General features: G+C 30.9%; 1 pseudogene; it reads right to left on the bottom strand.

Annotated features, from left to right (window-relative positions):
* Positions 1–5,500: 5,500 nt before the first annotated feature.
* Positions 5,501–23,848, bottom strand: part of LOC142330929 (coiled-coil domain-containing protein 170-like) — a 32,905-nt pseudogene continuing 14,557 nt past the window's right edge.

Below are 23,848 nucleotides of genomic sequence, written 5' to 3'. Positions count from 1 at the left end.
TGAGGTGATCCATTCATTTCCAATTAAATTATGTGAAAAGTTGTTTTTTTTGAGCTGCAGTACAGTTTAATTATGCAACCAAACAGCAAACCAAATGTGAGATAGCAAGTGTATTAAGTAGGTTAAATAATGTTTTATTAGAGAAATAAAAGAAAAAAATTATTTTTATTTTTAAATAACACACTGATAAACATAATTTTTGTTTCTAAAAAAAGTGATACATGATTTTAATCTGTTTTTTATGCTGAAAATGAATATGAACTTAGCATTATAGTTAGCATTTTATGCTTCTATACTGTATTTTGTTATCTCATTTTTTATTGTTTAACATTGTTAACACAATTTGTAAACTTTGTGCAGACAAAGAATTAAATCATATCATAGTCACATATTATGACATCATATCTAATACTGAAGAGTGAGCCTTCATGGACAAGATTCATAATCATGTCTGTGCAGATCAAAACATGTAGCTGAAAACACAACTGTGTTGTTTGTATTAAGCACTGAATTTAGGAATGAATTAATTTTGTTCCGTCTTATTGCTGACTTAAGTTTGTTAACAGCGCAGTGTCATAATGTCTTGAAATTGTGGAAATGATGTGGATGCCTTTTGTATGCTTTTGTTACGGGAGTTTACCATAAAATCCAACAGAAAAAACGTTACACTTTCAATTAAAAGAGCACATCATTTGTACTTTCAGTGTAAAATTGGTGATCAGAATAAGATGTGGGCTCCTCATATAGTATGCATTAATTGTTCTGTATATTTAAGAGGATGGCTGAAAGATACAAGGAAGGCTTTACCATTTGGAATACCTATGGTTTGCCGTGAACCGAAGTGTCATGTAACCGATTGTTACTTTTGTTTAACATGTGTCTGGAATTTCTAAAAAATTAAAACATATTTTAAAATATCCTTCATTGCTATCTGCAATCAGGCCTGTACCTCACAGTGAAATTATTCCAATCCCTGAGCCACCTGTGATTGTATGTTTCGAAAGCAGAAATGAAGAATCAGGTAATACTGAAGAAGACAACAATGATTACAATTTTGAATTATTTTCCAATAAGCCACATCTTATATCACAAGGTGAATTAAATGACTTGGTTAGGGATTTAAATTTATCAAAAAATCAAGCTGAACTGTTAGGATCAAGACTGCAAGGTTGGAATTTACTTCAAAAAAATACAAAAATCTTGAGCTTTCAAAGCCGACAAAAAGAACGTTCTCAGTACTTTATTGATGAAAATAATTTAGTTTATTGCACAAATATTGATAAGGTTATGTTGTATTTAGGACAAGTTCATAAACCTTAGGACTGGCGCCTTTTCATAGATTCATCCAAGTATAGTTTAAAAGTGGTTCCACTACACAATGGTAACAAATATCCTTCGATATCAATCGCTTATGTCTCTTCCATTAATTTGGAAGAGACATAATACGATGTGATGAAAGACGTTCATGAAAAAATAAATTATAAAAAACATAGCTGGAACATATCTGGTGATTTGAAAGTTATAGCTACTTTGTTATGCATGCAGTTAGGCTATACTAAGTGCATTTGTTTTCTTTGTGAATGGGACAGCCGAGCTGCTAGGGATAAACATTATGTTACCAAAGAGTGGAAGAAATTAACTCCAAATAGAAAAAATATTATTCACGATCCCTTAGTTGAACCCAAAAAAATATTTTTACCCCCTTTCCATATCAAGCTACGACTAATGAAAAATTTTGTAAAAGCAATGAAGAAGACTAGTCCCGGATTTTTGTACTTCAGGCATAAATTTCCGAATGTAAGTAAAGGAAAAATTAAAGAAGGAATATATTTTTTTCCTCAATTAAGAGAAGATTTGGTCAAAGTGATGTATTTCAATCAATGTTAATTAATGTAGAAAGTGCAAGTTGGGCTTCATTTTAGGATGTTTGAAAAAATTTTCATGGCAAACAAAAATCCGACAATTTCCACGATATGTTAATCAACTTCTTACTTCATACAGAGCTATCGGATGTAATGTCTTCGAAAACACATTTCCTCCACTTGCATCTGGATTTTTTCCCAGACAACCTCGAAGACATATGTGACGAACACGGTGAACGTTTCCACCAAGATGTTTCAGTGATTGAAAGCCGTTATAAAGAGAAATGGAATACTAACATGCTAGCTAATTACTGTAGAACATTAATTCAGGATGTGCCTGAGGCTATTAATTAGAAAAACTGTTTAATAGAAAAGAATCAGTGAAATCATTCCAATACAGGTCTGGCCATGCAAAATTATAAATTTTACAGATTTTTAACTACATTTTCCCTTAATTTTTTTCAAAGCATAATTTATTTAAAACTAAGGGTGATATAAAAATTGTATTTACAGATCGTAATGTACTCAAAAAAGCAATTCAAGAAATGGTATCACACTTAGAGAAACATTAAAAAAATTATTTTGTCTATCAGTGCAATATAAAAAAAATAAAAATATTTCATACCACATCAAAATTTATTTTGATACATACGTACACATAATAGTTGAGTAGGTAGAGTAGTAGGATAGGTAGCATAGTATAACAGGCTGGTAGAATAGGTAGGATTATTGTTTTAAATCAATTACATTGTTTACAGAATTTTATTTTTAATTTTTCAAAAAATACATTAAATATACATTTCTGTGGTAATAAGTTATTTGTCATAATTTCTGCCTTTTCTTTAATATCGATTAGTATTAAAGACGTTTTTGTTCAGAACCAAGATAATTAACAAAAGTACAAACAGTATAACACAGAAACATAGTTACCTACTGATGTAATTTCAAATTAATCTCTGCTTGCTAACTACTAAACTGGATTAAAAACAAAGTAAGAAAACAGATGATAAATTAAATAATACCCACTTCTAATAAATAGGTCACTGATTGAAAAGAGTAGCTTCTGATCGGTTGATCATCTATATTGTAATGAAAATCTGTTTTGTAATAACCCTCACTATGATACAGGTTCAGCTGCAAAATCCAAACGTTATAATACAGCCGAACTAAAATAAATGTTTATAGAGTACACTAAATATTTCTATCAAAAAACTTCAACCATCAATTGAAGTAAGCATTTCTAAGGAACTACTTTTCTAAAATTCAAAATAAATGGTTATTTACCATTTATTTTGAAAACTTGGAATTTTCAAACCGATCCATCAGAACAATATAAGGATGCACCATTTTACATCAAAAATTTTATAAGTGTAAATTAACAATATGTTGCACTTACAACTAGCTGAATTATTTGTTTCTTTGGATAAACAAATGTTATGCTTAATTTAAATCTCTTTTATAATCCTTTGGAAATGGTTAACCAAACTAATTTTTCTTTCCTTTCCTAAATAACTCTTCATAAATAATTTCACTTAACTCTTACAATCAAGCTATTCAACAAATGGCTGAAACTAAAAAATTGTAATGGGCACTTTAGTTGGCTTATTCTTCATATGTACATAGAATTAGTACCTCAACAATTAGTAGGAAAATATCAATTTAAATGTTCCCAGCACTTATAGAATATTAATTGATAATGCCCCTTTAACTAATTTATCTCACTTGAGTGAAAATATAAAAGGGAATTCTTGAAACCATGGAAATTAGAGTGTGCCTTCCTATTTTGCCTATTACAAGATTTCAATATTTACTTTCCAAAGTCTAAATTACTTTCACAACTGAATTCGAGCTTTGGTGACAATCAGACCACAACATCAATGGAAATATCAAATATACTCTAATTCCAGTTTCCCCCTTTTAGAGATGGTTAAAAACAATCCAACATATATTTTATGTATAAAATGTTCGAATTATCATTTTTGCTGAATTTACATCTTCTATCATAAGTGATTTAAAAGATGAGACAGTAAATTCAATACTCTGTTAACCTTCTTGGAAAAGTATTCCTAATAAACTTTAGTGTTGTTTTCGACTCAAATGAACATATTCGTATAAAAAAAAATAATAAAAATAGGTTTGCTCCTCATTTCACTTGTGTAGGAGTGAGCAAAAAAAAACCACCTTCTTATCAGTAGATTTCTCCAAAAGAAGAATAATCCTACCGTTTTTCAAGGTTTCAATTTTTCCATTATCAAATGTTTTCTTTTCATTTTATGTAAAATTCCTCAGAATAGAGTTTTGAACAAGTTTTGCTTTTTTTATTTATTACATTTTTATTTATCAGTTGTAATTTACCAAAATTAATCTCAACAAACCAAAAAAAAGTTATTTTCAAATAAAACTTTTTAGACTGTGAAAGTTTTCTTGAAAATGACGAGATGTAGTTCTGGAATCCGTTTTATTCAATTTTTCAGGTCAAAAAAATGAAAACCATCTAATTTGTCCCTTAATTTTGAATCCCAACTGTTTAGTATAGCTTAATATTATTCTTGGTGCAATGATCAGAGTGAAATATTTCACTAGTTGCATTCCTAAAACAAAGCAATTCCTAACTTATGTTTACAGAAATATTTCCCATATATTAACATCCCAAATCAACTACTACCCTTGAATAAATTTCTTCATACATAAAAATTCAGAATTAAGAAAATAAATAAAAAGTGAACTCAAACCTTCACTTTCCAAGCATAATTAATTTATTAATTTTAACAATAAAGTCGAAGGGCATGATAACACTTGAAGAATAATCCTACCGTTTTTCAAGGTTTCAATTTTTCCATTATCAAATGTTTTCTTTTCATTTTATGTAAAATTCCTCAGAATAGAGTTTTGAACAAGTTTTGCTTTTTTTATTTATTACATTTTTATTTATCAGTTGTAATTTACCAAAATTAATCTCAACAAACCAAAAAAAAGTTATTTTCAAATAAAACTTTTTAGACTGTGAAAGTTTTCTTGAAAATGACGAGATGTAGTTCTGGAATCCGTTTTATTCAATTTTTCAGGTCAAAAAAATGAAAACCATCTAATTTGTCCCTTAATTTTGAATCCCAACTGTTTAGTATAGCTTAATATTATTCTTGGTGCAATGATCAGAGTGAAATATTTCACTAGTTGCATTCCTAAAACAAAGCAATTCCTAACTTATGTTTACAGAAATATTTCCCATATATTAACATCCCAAATCAACTACTACCCTTGAATAAATTTCTTCATACATAAAAATTCAGAATTAAGAAAATAAATAAAAAGTGAACTCAAACCTTCACTTTCCAAGCATAATTAATTTATTAATTTTAACAATAAAGTCGAAGGGCATGATAACACTTGAAGAATAATCCTACCGTTTTTCAAGGTTTCAATTTTTCCATTATCAAATGTTTTCTTTTCATTTTATGTAAAATTCCTCAGAATAGAGTTTTGAACAAGTTTTGCTTTTTTTATTTATTACATTTTTATTTATCAGTTGTAATTTACCAAAATTAATCTCAACAAACCAAAAAAAAGTTCTTGTATGCATTATCTTGTATATCATCTTGTATGCATTTTACGGTATTAATAACATAAATCAATTGCTGAAAATTTTAATACTTATTAATTAAATTCAATGAGGTATTTACTTTTTATTATTATCTTGTAATCACAGGCTTCAGTAAGTTGAACTTTTAAATCTCTACTTAATGACCTGGATTCTGCAAGTTGCAATTGAAGTTTATCGAGCTGTTTATTCAACTTTTTTACTCTATTCAATAAAGAAAGAAAAATGATAAATAATACAAGAAATGAAATTAAAAATCTATTGTCATAAAGTTAATTACCGTTAGCTATTACATTATAATATAATTAATAACCTAAGTAATAGCTTTAAATAACAAGCTTTTCTTCTTTCCTATGGGCCTAAGCAATAAGATAAGTCTTATGGCCTTACAAGTTACCGTACCGAAAAAATACCAGGATCAAAAAGGAATTGACAACTTTAAAAGCGTATAAAAATTTACTGAGAATTTACAGATTTGGTTGAAGTCTCATTTCAGAGCAAAACACATCAAGTTTTGACTCACGTAGTTTATTAGTACTAAATTCACCCACCAGTGCTGTTAAGTGTTGTTAAAAATGGATACATTTACTGGTGCAGAACGTACTCGCTGTGTGCTTTGGTTTCATGATTTGCATTCAGCAACTGCAGTTCAGCATAATTTTCATAGAGAACAGTAGAGCCTGCTAGTAGGCATATAATTTACTCATGGCACCAGACCTTTGTTGAAAAGCTCTTCCAAAGACAACAGTCCGTTCTTCTTCCAGAAGGTAATCATAAATAGTATAGTTTATCTGGACAGGCTTTTCATAAAAGAGTGAATTTGTGTAACACCTTTGCCTGTGATCTTGTTAAGCTAGAACTTCGAATTAACTTCTAATTTGCTGGTAACAGTCTGGAATGAAATCGAATAGGAATGAAATCAGGTGGGATATATATCATATTACAAATAGCAGCGATATCGAACCAAACTGAATGTCGGGTGACAAATGTGATTTGTTTTTCTTTGAAATGAGAGCTCAAATGATTCTGTAAGTTTCTCAATAAATTTTTATAAGCTTTTAAAGTTGTGAAGTCCCTTTTTGAATTGGTATAAATATATAAGAATACAATAAAATTGACCGGCTTAAGACACTCGGTAATCTGTGTCCCACATATCTCACATTAAAGAATTTGAGATGAAAATTATCATTAGTGCCATTTACAATTATTTAAAAAATAATAATAATTGCAGAAAAAGTAGGTACATTTTTGGAATTTACAGCCACCTTTTTATTTACAACTGTTGTATATAATTTGTATATTTAATATTAATTAGATGAGGCTAGTAAGAAAAAGTAAGCATAGGTTATGTTGGTTATAATTTTGTGTAGTGACTAATGGTACATCTAATGAACAAATATCAACATAAGCTAACAAAACATAACCTATGCTTGCTTCACTCGCTAACCTCATCTAATTTAAGCTAAATACACGAATTACATATAGCTTATTAATAACAAAAGTAATTTGTAAACTAAATTCAATAATCTTAATTATTGTTATTTTACATTAATTAAAAACAAATATTTATTTTATTTTTTTTGCTGTCAAATTCCTAAAAAGTACCAAAAAATGAATTAAACTTACTGTACCTTCCCCAAACACAATGATTTCACTATTTCTAGAAAATTTCAAAATGCAGTACATCAAAACACAAGGGAATCTTATATCCACCAATGGTGTTGAGGTTAGAATCATTATAAACCAGCAGTTTTGTGGTGCATCAATATTCTAAGCCAACCTATGTCTAAAAAAATGTTTCTTTTTAAATATAAAGGAAAAAGGTAAACCAAGTTAATTATAATCATTAAAAAATAATTACTGTCAAATTAAGCAAATGAAGCCACCACACCAGTAAATTATCATAATCAGATTTAATAAAGGAATGGTTGAACAAACCGCATCTGTAGGTCTGAATATACAACTATAAAATTAAACAAAATAATTATTAACAGATAAAAAAATGTAAAAGCTTTATTATTATATAAAATAAAGGTACTTATAGCACTTTCAGTGACTACTTTTAGACATCATCAGAACATTAATAAAAAGTTGGCTGGAAAAAATGTTAAGTCATTTCTTGTTATTTAATCCTAAAAACAAGTACATCATAAAAATGTGTTAACATGTTTGCTACAATACCGATAAACAAGATGATCCTTTGTTATATCCTTTCTGCATGCTATACCCTCGATTCAGTAGGTTCTGATAATTCTTATTCCACTGACTAAAGGGCTGAATGTATTGTGAGGTCTCCTTACAACACATTCAAGACAGATCAACTCTGACTGCAGTACAGATTATTAAATCATGAAATTTAAAAAAACCATGCTGGTTTTCAATTCCCAGCAAGCAGAATCTGCTACCTTCTCAGGAAGCAGAACTATGTGAGGTATATAATGGGGCAAACATTTCTGACTACCAGGCCTCTGTAATAGGGATATTTGATTTTTAAAGTGCTGGAGTTGTCAATAAATGTTCTAAGGGGTAACCAACATCCCTAGACATTGCAGCTGGCCATCCCCGACAACGAGTTGCAAAAACATGCTATTGTCCAAAGCACTAGTCCAAGGTGGTACCCAACACCCAGGCTGTTATTTTCTACAACTTTTTGAATCTTTTAAAAAAAAGTTTACACTATTCAAATGAGATGAAGATTTTTTCAATATTTTTAAAATTATGAAGCGATCAATTAAATTGTTTATTTAACTTAAATACTATTCTTTATTTATTTATTTACGTTTATTGTAAGGATTTTTTTTCTTTTTTTTTAACCGCAAAACTCTTGCAATCATAAAATATAAAGACAGCATAAGAGAATTTAAGTTATTTTGTTAAGATTATTATGTTTTAGAATATTATCTTGTTTTATAAAACAGAAACCAAAGAACTCGTTATTCTCAATAAATAACTAAAATTACCTGAGGTTTGCATCATCACATTCAGCTTCTAAAAGTGATCACATACGAGTGCAATCCTCATGTAATGCAACTTTTCTTCTTAGCAAATCTAAATGAAGATCTCTTCTCTGTAATTGATCTCTTAGATTTCTAACACGTCTTTGAAGATTGTAAACCACAGTAGACTATAAATTCACAAAAAATTACTTATTTAACCCATTATAATAAAAGAAGAGAATATTAACTATGCAAGTAAAAGTTAGTAATGAAATAAACTTGGAAAATAAAGAATATAACATACAGAAATTATAAGATGGAAAATAAACTAAAGCACAAGCATCTAATAAAATAAAATTAAAGACTAAATAAAAATTACAAATAAATCTAAATTACAGCATAGCTGTCTATTATTATTATTATTATTATTATTTTATTATGCTTTTACGGCCAACATGGGACCACTTAAGTCAATTTTAGTTGGATCTTTTCTGAGAAAAGCGTGTTATTTTACTCTTTCGAGCTGCCCAGTATTTCTTCATCCGTTCAGATCTTGCTTTCTTTTCTTCATCCGTAAACACCCTCTTCGTTGTATTTTGTCGTTTGTCTGTCTTTTGTTTAAATCTAATGCTTTTATCTTTTAGCTTTGTAATTTTTCCAGTTTTATTCTGTAGGTCAGTCAGGGAAATTCCCAATTCTTTCATATCTTCTCTAATTTCTTTGATCCATCCTACTTCTAGTTTTTGGAACCAGAGCTTTTCAATGATATTTCTTGACAGTCTTGTTTGCGGTGTCCTTATGAGATGACCGAAGAAAGAGATTATTTTTTTCCGCATAGTATCAGTAACAGGCTCTATTTCTCGATACACCACCTCATTTGGCACAATCCACCATTGGCCTTCTTTTTGGTGTTTTTTATTGATACACGTTCTGACAATTCTCCTCTCTATTTTCAGAATTTTTTCAATTCGGTTTTTCTGAGTGATTTTGAAAAGGGTCTCGCTTCCGTAGGTGACTTCTGGCTGTACTACAGTTTTATAATGTTTAAGTTTTGTTTTAGCAGAAAGGCATTTTTGTTATATGTTGACCAAGTTAATTTTTGGGATTTAATCATTTTATTTGTCCTGTTTTGCCATGTCACTTTTTCATTTAAATTATAAGTTATTATTTCCCCTAGATATTTAAATTGTTTTACTATTTTAATTTTCTGATTGTTTACCGTAATGTGCTCTATTACCAGAGGATCTATGGCCATTAGTTCAGTTTTTTCGAAAGAGATATGAAGCCCTATCTTTTGTGCTAGGTTTTGAAGGCTCATGATTTGTGTTTTGGCTTCTTGAATATTATTTGCTAAAAGAGCGAGGTCATCTGCAAATCCTAGGCAATTTAGTGTGATGGAGTTTTTCTTAGTACCCATTTTTATATTTTTGGGATTTATTTCATACCATTTTCTCATGACAAATTCAAGGGCGCAGTTAAAAAGGAGTGGTGAGAGGCCGTCTCCTTGCCTCAATCCAGTTTTTATGTAGAAGGGTTGAGAGAGTTCACCTCTGAATTTCACTCTGGACTGGGTATTGGTTAAAGTTAATTTTATCATGTTTACGAGTTTAGGGTGAAGGCCCAGGTTTCTCAGAATATTCAGCATGGATGGTTGGTGTATACAATCATAGGCCCTTTTAAAGTTGACGAAGGTGATTATTAGTTGTTTTTTCCGTCTTTTATATAAGTCCATCATAAGTTTTAGGGATATTATTTGCTCCGGGCAACCTCTCCATGGCCTAAATCTCCCTTGGTATTCCCCAAGTTCCAGTTCAAGTTGGTCTTTGCATCGGTTGTATACGATTCTCGACAGGATTTTGTATGTGCAATCCAGGAGAGATATGCCTCTGTAGTTTTCAGGATTAGTTTTATCCCCTTTTTTATGTAATGGATGGATGAGGGCTGTGGTCCAGTGTTCTGGAAGTTTTTCTTCATTCCATATTTTCACGAGGCATAGATGTAGGGAAGTTTTGACTGAATAAACTGATGAGTGTTTCCAGAGTTCTGCGAAAAGCTGGTCTTCTCCGCTTGCTTTGTAGTTTTTTATTTAATTTAAGGCTGCGAGAACTTCTTGAATTGTTGGCGGGTTGATATTTACTGGTGAAGTTTTAACTGGAGTTTCAGTGTCAATCTCAAAAACCTCTGGGGGGTCGTCACAGTTGAGGAGTCTATTGAAGGTTTCTGCCAAAATTTCAGCATTTTCTTTATTGGTGTGGGCCATATTTCCTTTTTTTCCTCTCAGCATAAGGGTGGGTGGTTCATATCTTTGAAGAGCCTGACCAAAAATTTTATAATAGTCTCGGAAATTAGTTTTCTTGGAACTTTCTTCTATTTGCTGAATCAAGTTTTTTTGGGCTTGTCGTTTGGTTCCTCTTATAATTTTCTGAGTTATTTTCCTTTGTTTGGTGAATTCATGGTTAGATTCTTCAGTTTTCTGGGTTTGGTGGTTGATCCAAGCCCGGTGTCGGTCTTTGACTGCTTTGTCACATTCTTCATTCCACCATTGGTGTTTTTTTCTTGGGTTTATAGGGGCTAGTTCTTCAGCTATTTCTTTCAGTTGGGATGTCAGTTCTTTTAAATTATTAGTTAATTTGATTTTTTTTGTTGTTTCTTCAAAGATGGCATTGTTTATTAATTTATGTGGATCATAAGCTCTTTTGTTTTTAGGTTGGGATTTTTTCTTTTTATGCGGGGTGAATTTTATTTTAACTTTAATTAAGTAATGGTCCGATCCAGTATCTGTTCCTCTCAAGACTTTTACATTATAAATCTCCTTGTGATAATTCCGGTCCATGCAAACATGATCCAGTTGCCATTCTCCTTTTTTCCAATCCGGGTGTTTCCAAGTCTTCAATTTGTTTGGTTTTCTCATAAAATAGGTGGATTTTGAGATCATATTATGGTTTCTGCAAAATTCGACAAGTCTTTGGCCGTTCTTGTTAGTTTTCTTTTGGGCAGGCCATTTTCCGATAATATCACGATATCTTCGTTCTTTACCAAGTTGGGCATTAAAGTCCCCTATTAAAATCTTCGTGTGGGTCTTATTTATGTTGTTTGCAGTTTGGTCAAGAAGTTCCCAGAATTTGTCCATCTCTTCTCTATCTTTTTTAAGATTGTTTTTGTCATTGGTGGGAGCATGGACATTTATTATGGTGTAGAATTTATTGGCTGATTTTAGGGTTAAGGTTGAAATCCTGGGGGAGTAAGACTTAAATTCTACGACTGAGTCAATTATTTTAAGATTGATTGCAAATCCTGTTCCGAACTGTGGGCAATTCTTCATCACACGTTTCCCGGGGATTCCTTTGTAAATTCTGTAACCCTGAGATTCAAACGGCTCTCGATCGGTGTTTCTCATTTCTTGAAGTCCTGCGATTAGGTTATTTTGTTTGTCCATTATGTCTGTTAGAGTTTTTAGTTTGCCGGGTTGAGTTAGAGAATTAATGTTGTGAGTGGCAATGTAGTTTATTTGCTTGTGTCTTATCCTCAATTTTGAAGTTGTGTTGTTTTTGGGTGTTTCCAAACGCTCCGATTCATTGTTATCTTTTAAGCAGCTGCCCACCGGATCCGAGTGCAGCCTTCTCTGGTATTTACCAGACGGTGGATTTTTTCTTAAAAGACCTTCCATATTTGACTTTCAAAGGCAAGTCAGCCTTGGGTGGGAATAAATTCCCGAGTTACAACTCTGGATGTGATCCAGAGAGGTGATTCCGATTTAGTTCACCAGTAGAAATCTCCACGTTTCTAACTGGTTATCCAGACGAACCAACGTGTAGGCGCAAACCGATTTTTTTAATTGAGATTTTAAGTATGGAGAAAGTTTAAATCGGTTCCGGAATCATTTCGTCTATAGCTGTCTATGTTAGTATATTTTCAGCCTTTAAAACATACAAAGATCCAAGAACCTCCAATTTATAAAAAGTAATTCATCTTGAATAAATTTCATCACGTTACATTAACTAATAGTCAAAAACATTAAAATCAATTATAATAATTAAGTACAAAAAACTCGCATTAAACTTCCTCCACAAAAAGTGAAGAAGTGACAAAGCAATAAGCAAATTTTAAGAAATGAGCCAAACAGGGGAGAATACAGCTCTTAAGTATGATTTGAAGATTACAACAATAAGTGCAAACTAAATAACAAACACAGTAAGATAATTATAATATCTGTATCAAAGAATTATTCTAAAATTTTAATGAAATCAACATCTTGGCTTATTTCCAACTGCTTATAACACTGGAGAACAAAAAATAATTTTTTTTGTCTCTGTAAGAAAAATATATGATTCTGATAATATTTTTTCACCTGAATTCAAATATGATATCAGTTTTCCCCATCAAGCAAGGTTTCTGAGAAATAGGCATTTATAATTTCAAATATTTTAATACTTTCTCTATTCAGACATGAGACTCACCTACAAAGTAAGAAATTATGATTTTCTGCTATACTTCGCCTGTGGAGCATCCCTATGATGGTCCAACCAACAATAATCAGTCAGTATATCAGGATTCCATTTGCCTTGGTACCTCTTTTCCATAGCTGAAATTCCTGATAAAAGTGTTCCCTGTGCTCATCACTCACTGCACAAAGATTTTCTGGGAAGAACTTTAAGTGTGGTGCAGAAAGTGTACTTTTAGATACATACTACAACCCAAAGATATATAAGATTTATAAGATCACTGACAATATCACAGTAATTTTCCACCTTTCGATTTTCCAAAAAACTCTGAGTAACATTTTTAAATGCTTGCCAAACTGCTTTCTCCAGTGGATTCAATAGTTCCTCAAATTTTCATCATGCATTAGTAATCGTATTTATGCACACACAAATATTCCTTCTATAAATTTTTGCATCACTAATTTTAGGAAACTCTGTTTTAAATACATGAAACCAGAAGTATTTTCCATGGCCTTGACAAGATTCTTTTTTAATCCTTATTTGATATATAACAGAAGTAGATTTTTCATTTTTCTATTCAGGAATGAGTGATTAGCGTTTGTTTAGACCATTCTTTTCTAATGAAATGGTTGTTTCTGTCCCTACTATCCTATTCACACAGAAAACATTACTTTGTGTAATCAAGCTGCAGACCAAGTGCAATTACCTTCAAATCACCACAGATATTCCATTCATACACTGCATATTGAAGCTTTTTCAATATAAATTGAGTTTCCATATGTTTCTTTCATATTAGTAGGGTGAGCTACAGGTACAGATGGGAATTTATTGCCATTATGCAGAAGCACAGCTTTTAAACTAACTTTAGAGGAATCAATGAACAAGTGCTATTCTGTTGGATTATGTTCATTACAAAGTGTCTCCATAAGAGAAGAAATGTCATTACAAAACACTAAGCCATTTTCTTCAGAAAAATAGTCTTTAAATTCAGAATGACGATTACAATACGTACATATCTTTGTATTCTTTTAAAAAAGATTCCATCCTTTTAGCCGGGAATCTGTTTCTTTTTCTTCCTTACTTCCATCAGACTTTAAGCTCTCTTCCTCTAATGTCACATGTTCTGGAAGCTTTGGTACGGGCAATTCTTTGCAGTGTGGAACCACTCTTACTGCAGATTGCAAGTTAGGGTACAGCACTGTATGTTTTGATTTTGATGTAATCCCTTTAATGTTTGTTAAGCAGAAATAACAGTCACAAAAATGATTTTGGGTTCCCTCCAAATCATAAGGACAGCAAATGGCATGTGACGTATGCCATTTTTTCATGCAGTGAGGAACCTAGAACACGAAAAATAACAGATACGTGGGGCCCAAGCCCTTGTTTGGTCCCTGACTCTACACCCAAAATGAAGTTCATTACACTTTTTACTAATGGAGTAAGGTTTTGCCTTTGGGACTTTAGCATCACTTCACCAGATACATAACAAAAATTTGTAGGATGATTTAAACAGACTCTAGGAATTTTGTAATTAACAAGTAATTAAAAGAAATAAAGTTGTAAATATGCAATACACAATAACTCAGACACACAAAGCATTCACAATGATGTGTTTACTGGTTCACTATTATCTCACAACTGGCATCGTTTTTATGAATATATGGTACACTAGATCGTGTTTGTACATGCCTATACACATCTGAACCTGCACAACAATAGCAGTACTACCGTTGAGTTAGCTCAATTGGATCCATCATATTTACAATGCTCTATGAGCTTTTACTTGGCAATCGACAAATTGACGAAAAACACGTTTTAAAATATTTAAAAAAATTAAAATAAAAAACTGTGGGTGATGGAGAAATTTCAAATAATATTTGAAAACTGCATTAACTACACATATTGATAATCATGAGTCAAAAATCATGTTTACCAGTGTAATTGTTACGGTCATTCTTAAAGCACAATCACTGTTCTATGAATGTTTGTCTCTATTGTCAAGGTCTCATAATCTTTTGTCCAGTTTTTGATACACTATGGTTTAATACTTTTAATGTATTCAATATTTATTTTATGGTTATTTGTTTATGTTATGATTCATATCTCATCTTGATCCCAAACCTAATCAGGTTTTAATCATTTTTTTCAAACATACAGAATGCGAGCCTCAATAGTTATCATTATCTCAGGTACTCAAGAATCACTGTAAAACAGAAACTCTGTCTGTGGCTTTGCGACAATTAATGTGTTTATTTAACAAAAATTGCACGGTTATCAATTTATTATAAAATAATAAATTTTTACTTAGGTATTGCATTTTTAACTACATCTTAACAAGAAAAGTAAATTAATGTAAAATAAAACAACTAAAGGAAGCAAAATGTCATTTACGAAAAACAAAATTAAAAACATGGAAAAAAAATAAAAATCTACATTTGCTTTTGCTTTTGCTAAAAGTGAATTTTATTATTTCTTTAACACTATCCACAATAATATAAATAAACCTCATAGAATACCAGTTGAAGTGAAGATCTGATACAAACAAAAAATATCCTTAACTCTTGAACTAATATTAAGTACAGAGGAGGAGACTTGCACAGATATGATCTTGAACTTAACTACACTGGCATGATTTTTTGTCCATTGATTCTTGGACATAACTTGCAGACTGGCAACCCGGGGTTTACTACAACATGCCTTCTACTCATTGCTCTCTTGTTTTGTGATGTTATGACATCACAAAACAAGAGTACATTCACCAGACCAAATTTTATTAGTGTTAAACATACTCAGAGTTTCATACATGCAAAATAAGAAACGGGTTAAGTTAAATTAATTACATCGCATGAAAATATGCTTTTGGTTATAGCGCTATAAAAACAAGTGAAATTAAAGTTATGTTACTTCTAATGTTGCTGAAAACAATAAACTCTTAGCTGAATGACCACAGAATTAGCTCTGACCACAGAATGGCTAAACAAAACGGAACCTCAAAACAGAAGAGAAAAAGAATACTATTTAGCAAAAGATCATTAAACAAGCTTAATGAAATCAAGTGGAAATTACATTAAGATTTTCACTGGTAAAATCTGATCGATCATTTTTAGGAAGAGGTTAACTGTGAATTTACATTATCAAATTTATATATACTATAACTGTTCTACATAGAATTTTCTTTTTTTCATACTACTGAATTAGGTCACATAGATTACAACACTCTCTGATAACATACGGGGGAGTAAAATTTAAAACAGTAATACATACAAGTTAAATTTATGAATCTGTATTATGTTTTAAGTTCACTAAAAAATATAAAAAAAGTAAAAGAAAGTATAAAAAACATCCTAATTCACCCAAGCTACATTTTGATAATTATTTTAACTGAAATTATTTTTAATAAATATTTTTATTTTTTACATCAAATTTTCCACCAATTTGATCTCAACAGTAACAAAGTTGGAGAGGCCTTAATTTATTTAAAAACTAAACTAGTAAATTTTTAACTAATTACTTCTCTAAGGCTCCTAATTTTCTCAAAAGTTTATTTACAAACTTTATAAAAGTCTTGTGTCTACTTGAATTTATCTTTTCCCTTGAATTTATATTTCCCATTATCTTAAATCCACTAGATTCTTTTTTAACATCTTCTCTGATATTACTAAGCAAAACAGCTGAACTTATTACTGCATTTTCAATACCGTAAAATGATAAAAAAAAAACAGTTAAACTAATTTTTATTAATTTTCTGAAAATTTCCCCGTTGCCATCACTAATTTAAGCAAATTGTTAATGTAAATGCACAGACAAAATAAGAGAACTATTTAAAAAATAATTAATTTATCTTAAGGTAAATCACACAAGCGCTGATGATTACATTATTTACAGAGCACTTAAACTATATACACAATATTATTAGCGCTTTTCAAGATTACCTACCGCATGTACTTTGTAATTATTATGTAATCAAAATTACAAATTTAGTACGATATTGTTAACTCTCATGCAGATTAGTCCTTTTGAAGGCCACGTAGATAAATTGTTTTTTTAGTTATGAAAAAATCTGTTTAATAATAACAGCAACAACTGTAATACGAAGGTAAATCAAATATAAACAGGATTTCTGTTCACAAGCATCTACGGTTGGTAGGACTGGGCCCGCGCTTCTAGTATGCTTAGGAGTGTGGAGAGTCAGCCGTTCCACACTCCCAACCAATTCATCAATAATACTCATGATGTTGGAGCAACAGGTGCACCCTCCACTGCGCAAAACATAATTATAAATTTCTTACTCTTGAAGGAGTTCAAGCGATGGAAATTTTCCGGAGATTGACTCCACAGTTCAGGGACCAAACATTGTCGAGGACTTGTGTGATAGCCTGGCATAAAAAGTTCAAATAAGGCGATAATGAGTGGAAAATCAGGAACACGATCGCCATCCTCAAACCAGCATTACAAAGGAAAACATTTGCACGGTTCGAGACAATCTTGAAGACGATCGACAGGTGAGAGTATCCGAATTGCAGAAGAAGTGGGAACAATTTATGGAAGCTGTAAAGCGATCATCACAAATGACCTACAGTTTCGTAAAGTGTGTGCCGGATAGGTCCTTCACCGTTTGACTGCAGATCAGAAGTTGAAAAGTTTGGAGGTCTCTCAGAGTCTTACAGCAAGGTTTGTGAAAGAAGGTGATGCATTTTTTGTCAACATTTTTTGTGAGTCGGATTGTCAACTGCTACAAAACGTGAGTCCACTGCTACATTCCCTAGTTGAAACAAGCCAGTATGGAGTGGCCGAGGAAAGGGAAGACAGCCCCAGTGAAAGCCAAGACTCGACTGGCTCAAGCTGCTCAAGGCAGCTCTAACAGTCTCAAAACTAGAAGAAATGCACTGGACTCAACTTGATTATCCTCCTCTACAGCCTAATCCTACCACCCTGTGATTTTCATTTGTTTGGGCCACTTAAAGAAGCTCTAAGAGGGCAACAATTTGAAGACAATGAGGGCAAGGAGGGATCCGTGCGCAATTGGCTCCTGACGCAACCAGCTTCATTCTACAATGCTGCGATAAAAAACCTTCCTTCTTGCTGGGAAAAATGTATTTCTTAATCAGGAAACTATGTAGAAAAATAAATTAATTTTCCTTTTATTTTTCAATAAACAAATTTTTTTAAAAATAAAATCCTGTTTATATTTGATATATATATATATATATATATATATGTATATGGTATATCAATATTTAATATTACAAGTATACACCGATGTGTAACTAGTATACACCAGGATTTTCCACTAGTGATCAGTACATTCTAGTGCTAAGCTAAGGGGGATGCACACATATAAATGACGTTTAGTAGCGTTGGATTATTTATATTATATGAAGTTGACTACTTACAAAAATGATGATGAATGACTATTATCAAAAATATCCATGGGAAAACAAATAAAATGCCACCTCATGTTCAAGTTATGATTAGGCCTATAATACGTCTGCTATTTTCTAAGTAATATCTTTCCATTATCTGCTGCGATTATGTTTTCATTGTCACTAATCACAATTTCTTTCAAGAGTTCAGCAGCATAACTGAAATGTTAAAAAATATATAAATAAAACGCTAATTTACATTCCCACCTCCTGAGTCATAAGTCATGACCACAAAGTTGAATCGAATAGTCTCTGAGTTATTATGTTAAAAATTATGTGGGTTTTGTAAGTTTGCAGTCATAATCATAAAAAACAGGCTGCTTCCAATTTTTTTAATAACCATGAATTTTGAGCACTTGGACATATTTACCAAGTTGTAGAAGCGTATGGTTTTTTCATCGAATTCGTATTGTTCTTTCGCCTTCATTTCATAAGCCATGAGGCACAAACCTTTTCAAATAGATACAAATAGCAGTTCTTCAAAATATTTATGACAACACTTACCACACCCGGAATGATTGTAACTTTGCTCACTCATTTTTTTAAAGTCAAAACTGCCGGTAGTGAATATTTCTGTTTCAAATGGTATCTATAAGCATGTGGCTCAGCCAAGTGTAAAGAAAATGCTTTAGAAATACCTTTAAAGGCCACTTTATGCGTTTAGTTTGATTGAATTCAACGCTCTTTCTTATTTTTTGAATTTGGCCTGGAGTGAATATTTTTTTCACGTATTTATCTTGCCGCTTCAGTGAATAATTTTTTGATTTTAATTTTGACAATTCCTCCTGTAAATGTTTGCTTTCTAACTTGATATAATACAGTTCACTAAGCAGCTTGAGTTTTTCACCTTCTGTAAATGTACTTACTACAATGTTTTCAGGCTCTCTGAGATCCTGTCACGGAGAGATTTTCCTCTTCACCATTCACTGATGAATTTTCTGGTGATGAAGGATTACTTTTTTACTTGATAGCACCTCATTTACTTGTTTCTTTCTCTAATTTCACTATGTATGTTCTTTGAACCAGTTACTACTGTCAGTTCCTGTTTTAGGTAAGTGCTCAGTAGGAGAAGCATCTTTTTTAATTTTTTTTTCTATACGGTTTATAACTTAAAAGTTGACTTAATAAGGCTGGCTCATAGCGATCAGGTCTAAAATGTAGGATTCAAATTGTTGTGTTGACAATATTAAAACTGTCTTGTCAGCTACATTTGTTTACCTAGATTTTACTTTGTGCGCTATCTTTTGGGAATGAGTGAAACATATCCTTCTTATCAAGTTTATAATATTATATTTGAGTTTTTTATAATTAATATTATTATTGTTATTCCACCCAAAACAGCACACACCATTTTGAATTTGTAAAATTATCCACCCATTTTCAAGCCCAAAACAGACATACACAGTTTTTAGATACACACATTCACAGATTTTACATGCGTACAAACAATACACTCACTAAAATGAGAATTAAAACAATAAGTAAATCACGCACAGAAGAACAAGGATCACGATGGCAATTCACACTAAGTACTAGGCGAGTATACTACATATTAACTGATAGTGCAGGTTAGCAGCTGTCAGTGAGTGACACCATGTGCAGCAGCGAAAGATTTACAACTGTGGAAGTATAGTATTTGTATAGTCATAGTATGATGGATCATGTATAATTATTATCTTCCTAAAAAGGGCAAATAAACAAATTATAATCAAATAACACATCCTTTTTCAGTACTCTTCCAATATACATGGAATATTCAATACTGCTTAAATATACCCAAATTTTAACAAAACCAAACACATACAGAGAAAAGAGAGTAGTGTATTATTTGATACAATGTCTACAATGTTTTTTATTTTTTTTTAATGCTACACATTCAATGACCAACTTTAAAATAAGCCGATTGAAAGCAGTTCCTAATTCTTGGTTTAAAAAAAAATCCTTTACATCATTTCTTTCTTAACGACCTTCAAAAACAAACATTAATAATACTGAAAAATTTACTATTTAAATTAATTGTAGCAACAGAATATGGTTGCAAACATGACATCAAAAATAAAATATTCAAGTCTGTAGGAAGAAACAAAAAGATTCAATGTCTTCAGAAACATTATTGGATAAATATGTTAAAAATCTAAATAAAAAGTGGGTTTTTACCATTTTTGCGCATTTAAAAAATTTCTTTTGGAGATAGCCAATATACAAAGCAAGTGAAAGTAAAGATAAAAGAGTACAATAAAAAACATTTTACCCCTTTAATTACATAATCTTTCTTTTCTGTAAACAAACAATGTTTAATGTAATTTAAAGAATTTTAAATACATTAAACACTTTATGAACCAAAATATTTTAAGAAACATTATTTATGAAACTGAATCAATTTGACAATTTCCTTTATGGCAAAAAAATTATGACATATAATACTTAGTGTAAAAAAAATAAAATTTTTAAATACCTTATCAGCAAGTTTATCACATTCTAGTCTTGGTAGTTTAACTCTTAATAAAAGTGATTCTGTATGAAGATCATCCCCAATATCTTTTGTAATTTCATCCACACTCATCACATTTGCTAAGCGTTCCAAAAATGTTACAAACTATAAGAAGAAACCTACAGTTAAATATTACAGGTCTGTATTTTGATAGACACAAAATATTATAAAATCCATTTAAAAACAATTACTGTAAAATAAAATTTATACATTTTTAATACTTGTTACTAAGTAGTGGGTGGACTAAAAATTGGTTTCTCCTATTATTAGTAATAAAATACACTTTGCAGTAAATTTTAATACATATCAGAGGAACTGTTCAAAATCTCCTTCTATGCTAATGCGCTATTATTCGTGTCAGCATTTTTAACTGGTAAATTATATATTTTTACAACAAAGTTTTATCTCAATTTATAAAATCTACTAAATTTTTAACTAAAAAAGCTTCAGGTAATTCAGGACATTTGCATTTAAGGAAAGTACCATATCTCTGATTATTCTCCATAACAAAAAAATCATAAGGCATCAAACCACCGCATTAATGACATGATCATTCAATTTTCATCAACATCTTATTAGTTTGGGAAAATTTTAACTGCAATAGTCTCTAAGTACATGCCTGATTTTGCTGCCTAACATACGAATAGGTAATACTTAACACGGAGTTGTTCAATAGCTCGGCAATAACAAAATCTCATAACATCTGAAGAGATGAATCCCCTTTTATATTTCCATTGAACAAATAAAGTTTCTAACACTCTTTTTGTGATCCCGCACAAAACATGAATTTCAAGTACATTAACCCTAGATGGACCAAGGGAGGTCAAAAATGGTCACAGTTTAGAAAAATATTGTGCTAAGAAATGCCATACAGTAAAAAAATCTGAAAAAATTAATTTGTGTCATTAAAGGTAACATTTTTTTCTGAAAACTCACGTTCAGATTTGTAACAGCTTTTTATTTTCATAACAGAAATTAGATAACGGATTACTTTTTAACCCCTCCTGGACCAACAAAAATGACCCTTCTTATATTATTAAAAAAAATATTTTTTTAAACAGAAAGTATTTTCCTTGAAATGTTTCAGTTTTTTAAATGAGATTATTTTGTTACGGTAAGTTGGCATGCCTGCTTATATTCAATCAGTAGTAGGTCAGTGTGTTTGTAGTTGATAATACTTTCTACACTAGGCTAGTTTTATTTGAGTTTTTGTGAAATGGTTGTTTTATCTTTTTGAAATTGAATGAATATATTTCTACCCGGGATATAGAAATTATATTACATTAAGATGGCATATTGATGAAGATGAGTTGTGCAATTCAAGTGAAACAGAAGACTTTGCTTACAACAACGTTCACGGTGATGGTTTAGGAGAACCTAGCATTCAAGATAAAAATTCAATTATTTTTAGGAATACTTATATTAGTCGATGCAAATAATAATAAAAATAATTTAGACTATCATTACTTGTGGTCAAATGATTTTGAACAGCATAATATATTGCTCCTATTAGTCGTTGTAGATTTCATAGTTTGCTCGCAATCATACAATTTGACGATAAACAAATGAAAACGACAGAGTGACAAATTTGCTCCAATAAGGAAACTCTTTGAACTAATCAATAATAAGCTTCCCAAACATTATACACCATCAATCAGTAAATACAGCTATCAATGAAATCTTGTCCCTGTTCGGAGGTCGATGTCTGTTTAAAGTATTTTTAAAAGAAAAACATAGAAATAACAGTATTTTAATCAAATAGACTATTAACAGATTATGAACAGCTTTGTACTGAACATGGATATAACTTGTGGAAAGAGGCTGAGTATACCTGCAGATTCAATATCAGTAGTAAAACATCTGGTTACTTGTATCACAAAGTCAAGGAGGAAAGCAACTACTGATTGGTTTTATACATCTGTTCTTTTAAGTTAACAGCTTTACAAAGAACATGATCAAGCGATGGTAGGAACCATGTAGTCAAACGGCAAGTTCAATCCAAAGGAATTAAAAGAAACCGGAAACCAACCGCTGCAATTAAATATTTCTGCATTCACAGATCTAGAATCTAATAGGCTCCTGTGATCTCACTATCGTACATAACCAACGAAAAGCCTAAAAAAAGCCTAATCTTCTTGTCTACTAAAATAATGATATTAATCTGCAAAGGAAAAATTACGTCTGATATAAACAATCGTCTGATATTTTACAATCTACAAAAGGCGCTATGGATTCAATCGATCAAATGGTAATGGAGTACATGAAAAAAAGGAGTACTAGAAGGTGGCCACTTTATGTTTTTATACTCTAATTAACATTATATGTATAAATGTTTTTTCAATATACATTCAAAACTATCCAGAATGGAATAAAAGTAACAAAAATAAAAGAAGAATCTTTTAACAGAAACATGGATTACAGCTTATAAAACCTAATAACCTAATAAGTACTTTAGCTTATAAAGTACAAAAACCAATAATCACAGCAGTAGAAAACATTTTAAGTTATAAGATAACAACAAACTCTTCAAGAAAGCAAATAACCGAGTCATGGAAAGATCAATGCTATACCTGCTGCAGTGAAGCTTCTTCAAAGAAAGAAAAACGAGTAAAATAACTATTACTTGTGGAAAGTGCAGTATATACATATACATAAAAACATTCTGAAAAATCAAACACTTGTTTTGAATGTAAAAATGAACCAGAAGAGTGCGAGTAGTTTAGTAAAAAATTTTGAAATCTACTGATGATAAAAGAACATTTATTTTTTAAGAAAATTTAGTATTCAAGATGTAATCTAGAAAACTGTTTTGTTTTACAAAAAAAAAAATCATACTTTATAACAGATCTGTAAATATTAAACTTCTTAATTAAAATAAACATGTGGTAAAAAGTATATGAATAAGTGTAAATATTTTTTGACTTCCCCTTTGACCTACACATTACAGAAACACCTTGAACTATCTAGGGTTAAGTTCTTTCTTTATAATTTACTGGACAGTTTACTGGAGAATTTTAACTGAAGCTCATTCTTCACCGGTACTTCATGTAGTTTGTAAATTTAAAATTGTAAATCATCCGTTACTGTAAAATTAAA

This window comes from Lycorma delicatula, chromosome 10 (assembly GCF_047948215.1).
Source record: "Lycorma delicatula isolate Av1 chromosome 10, ASM4794821v1, whole genome shotgun sequence".
Taxonomy (NCBI): Eukaryota; Metazoa; Arthropoda; class Insecta; order Hemiptera; family Fulgoridae; genus Lycorma; species Lycorma delicatula.
The sequence above is the reverse complement of the archived record's forward strand: the minus strand, read 5'-3'. Positions and strand labels throughout refer to the sequence as shown.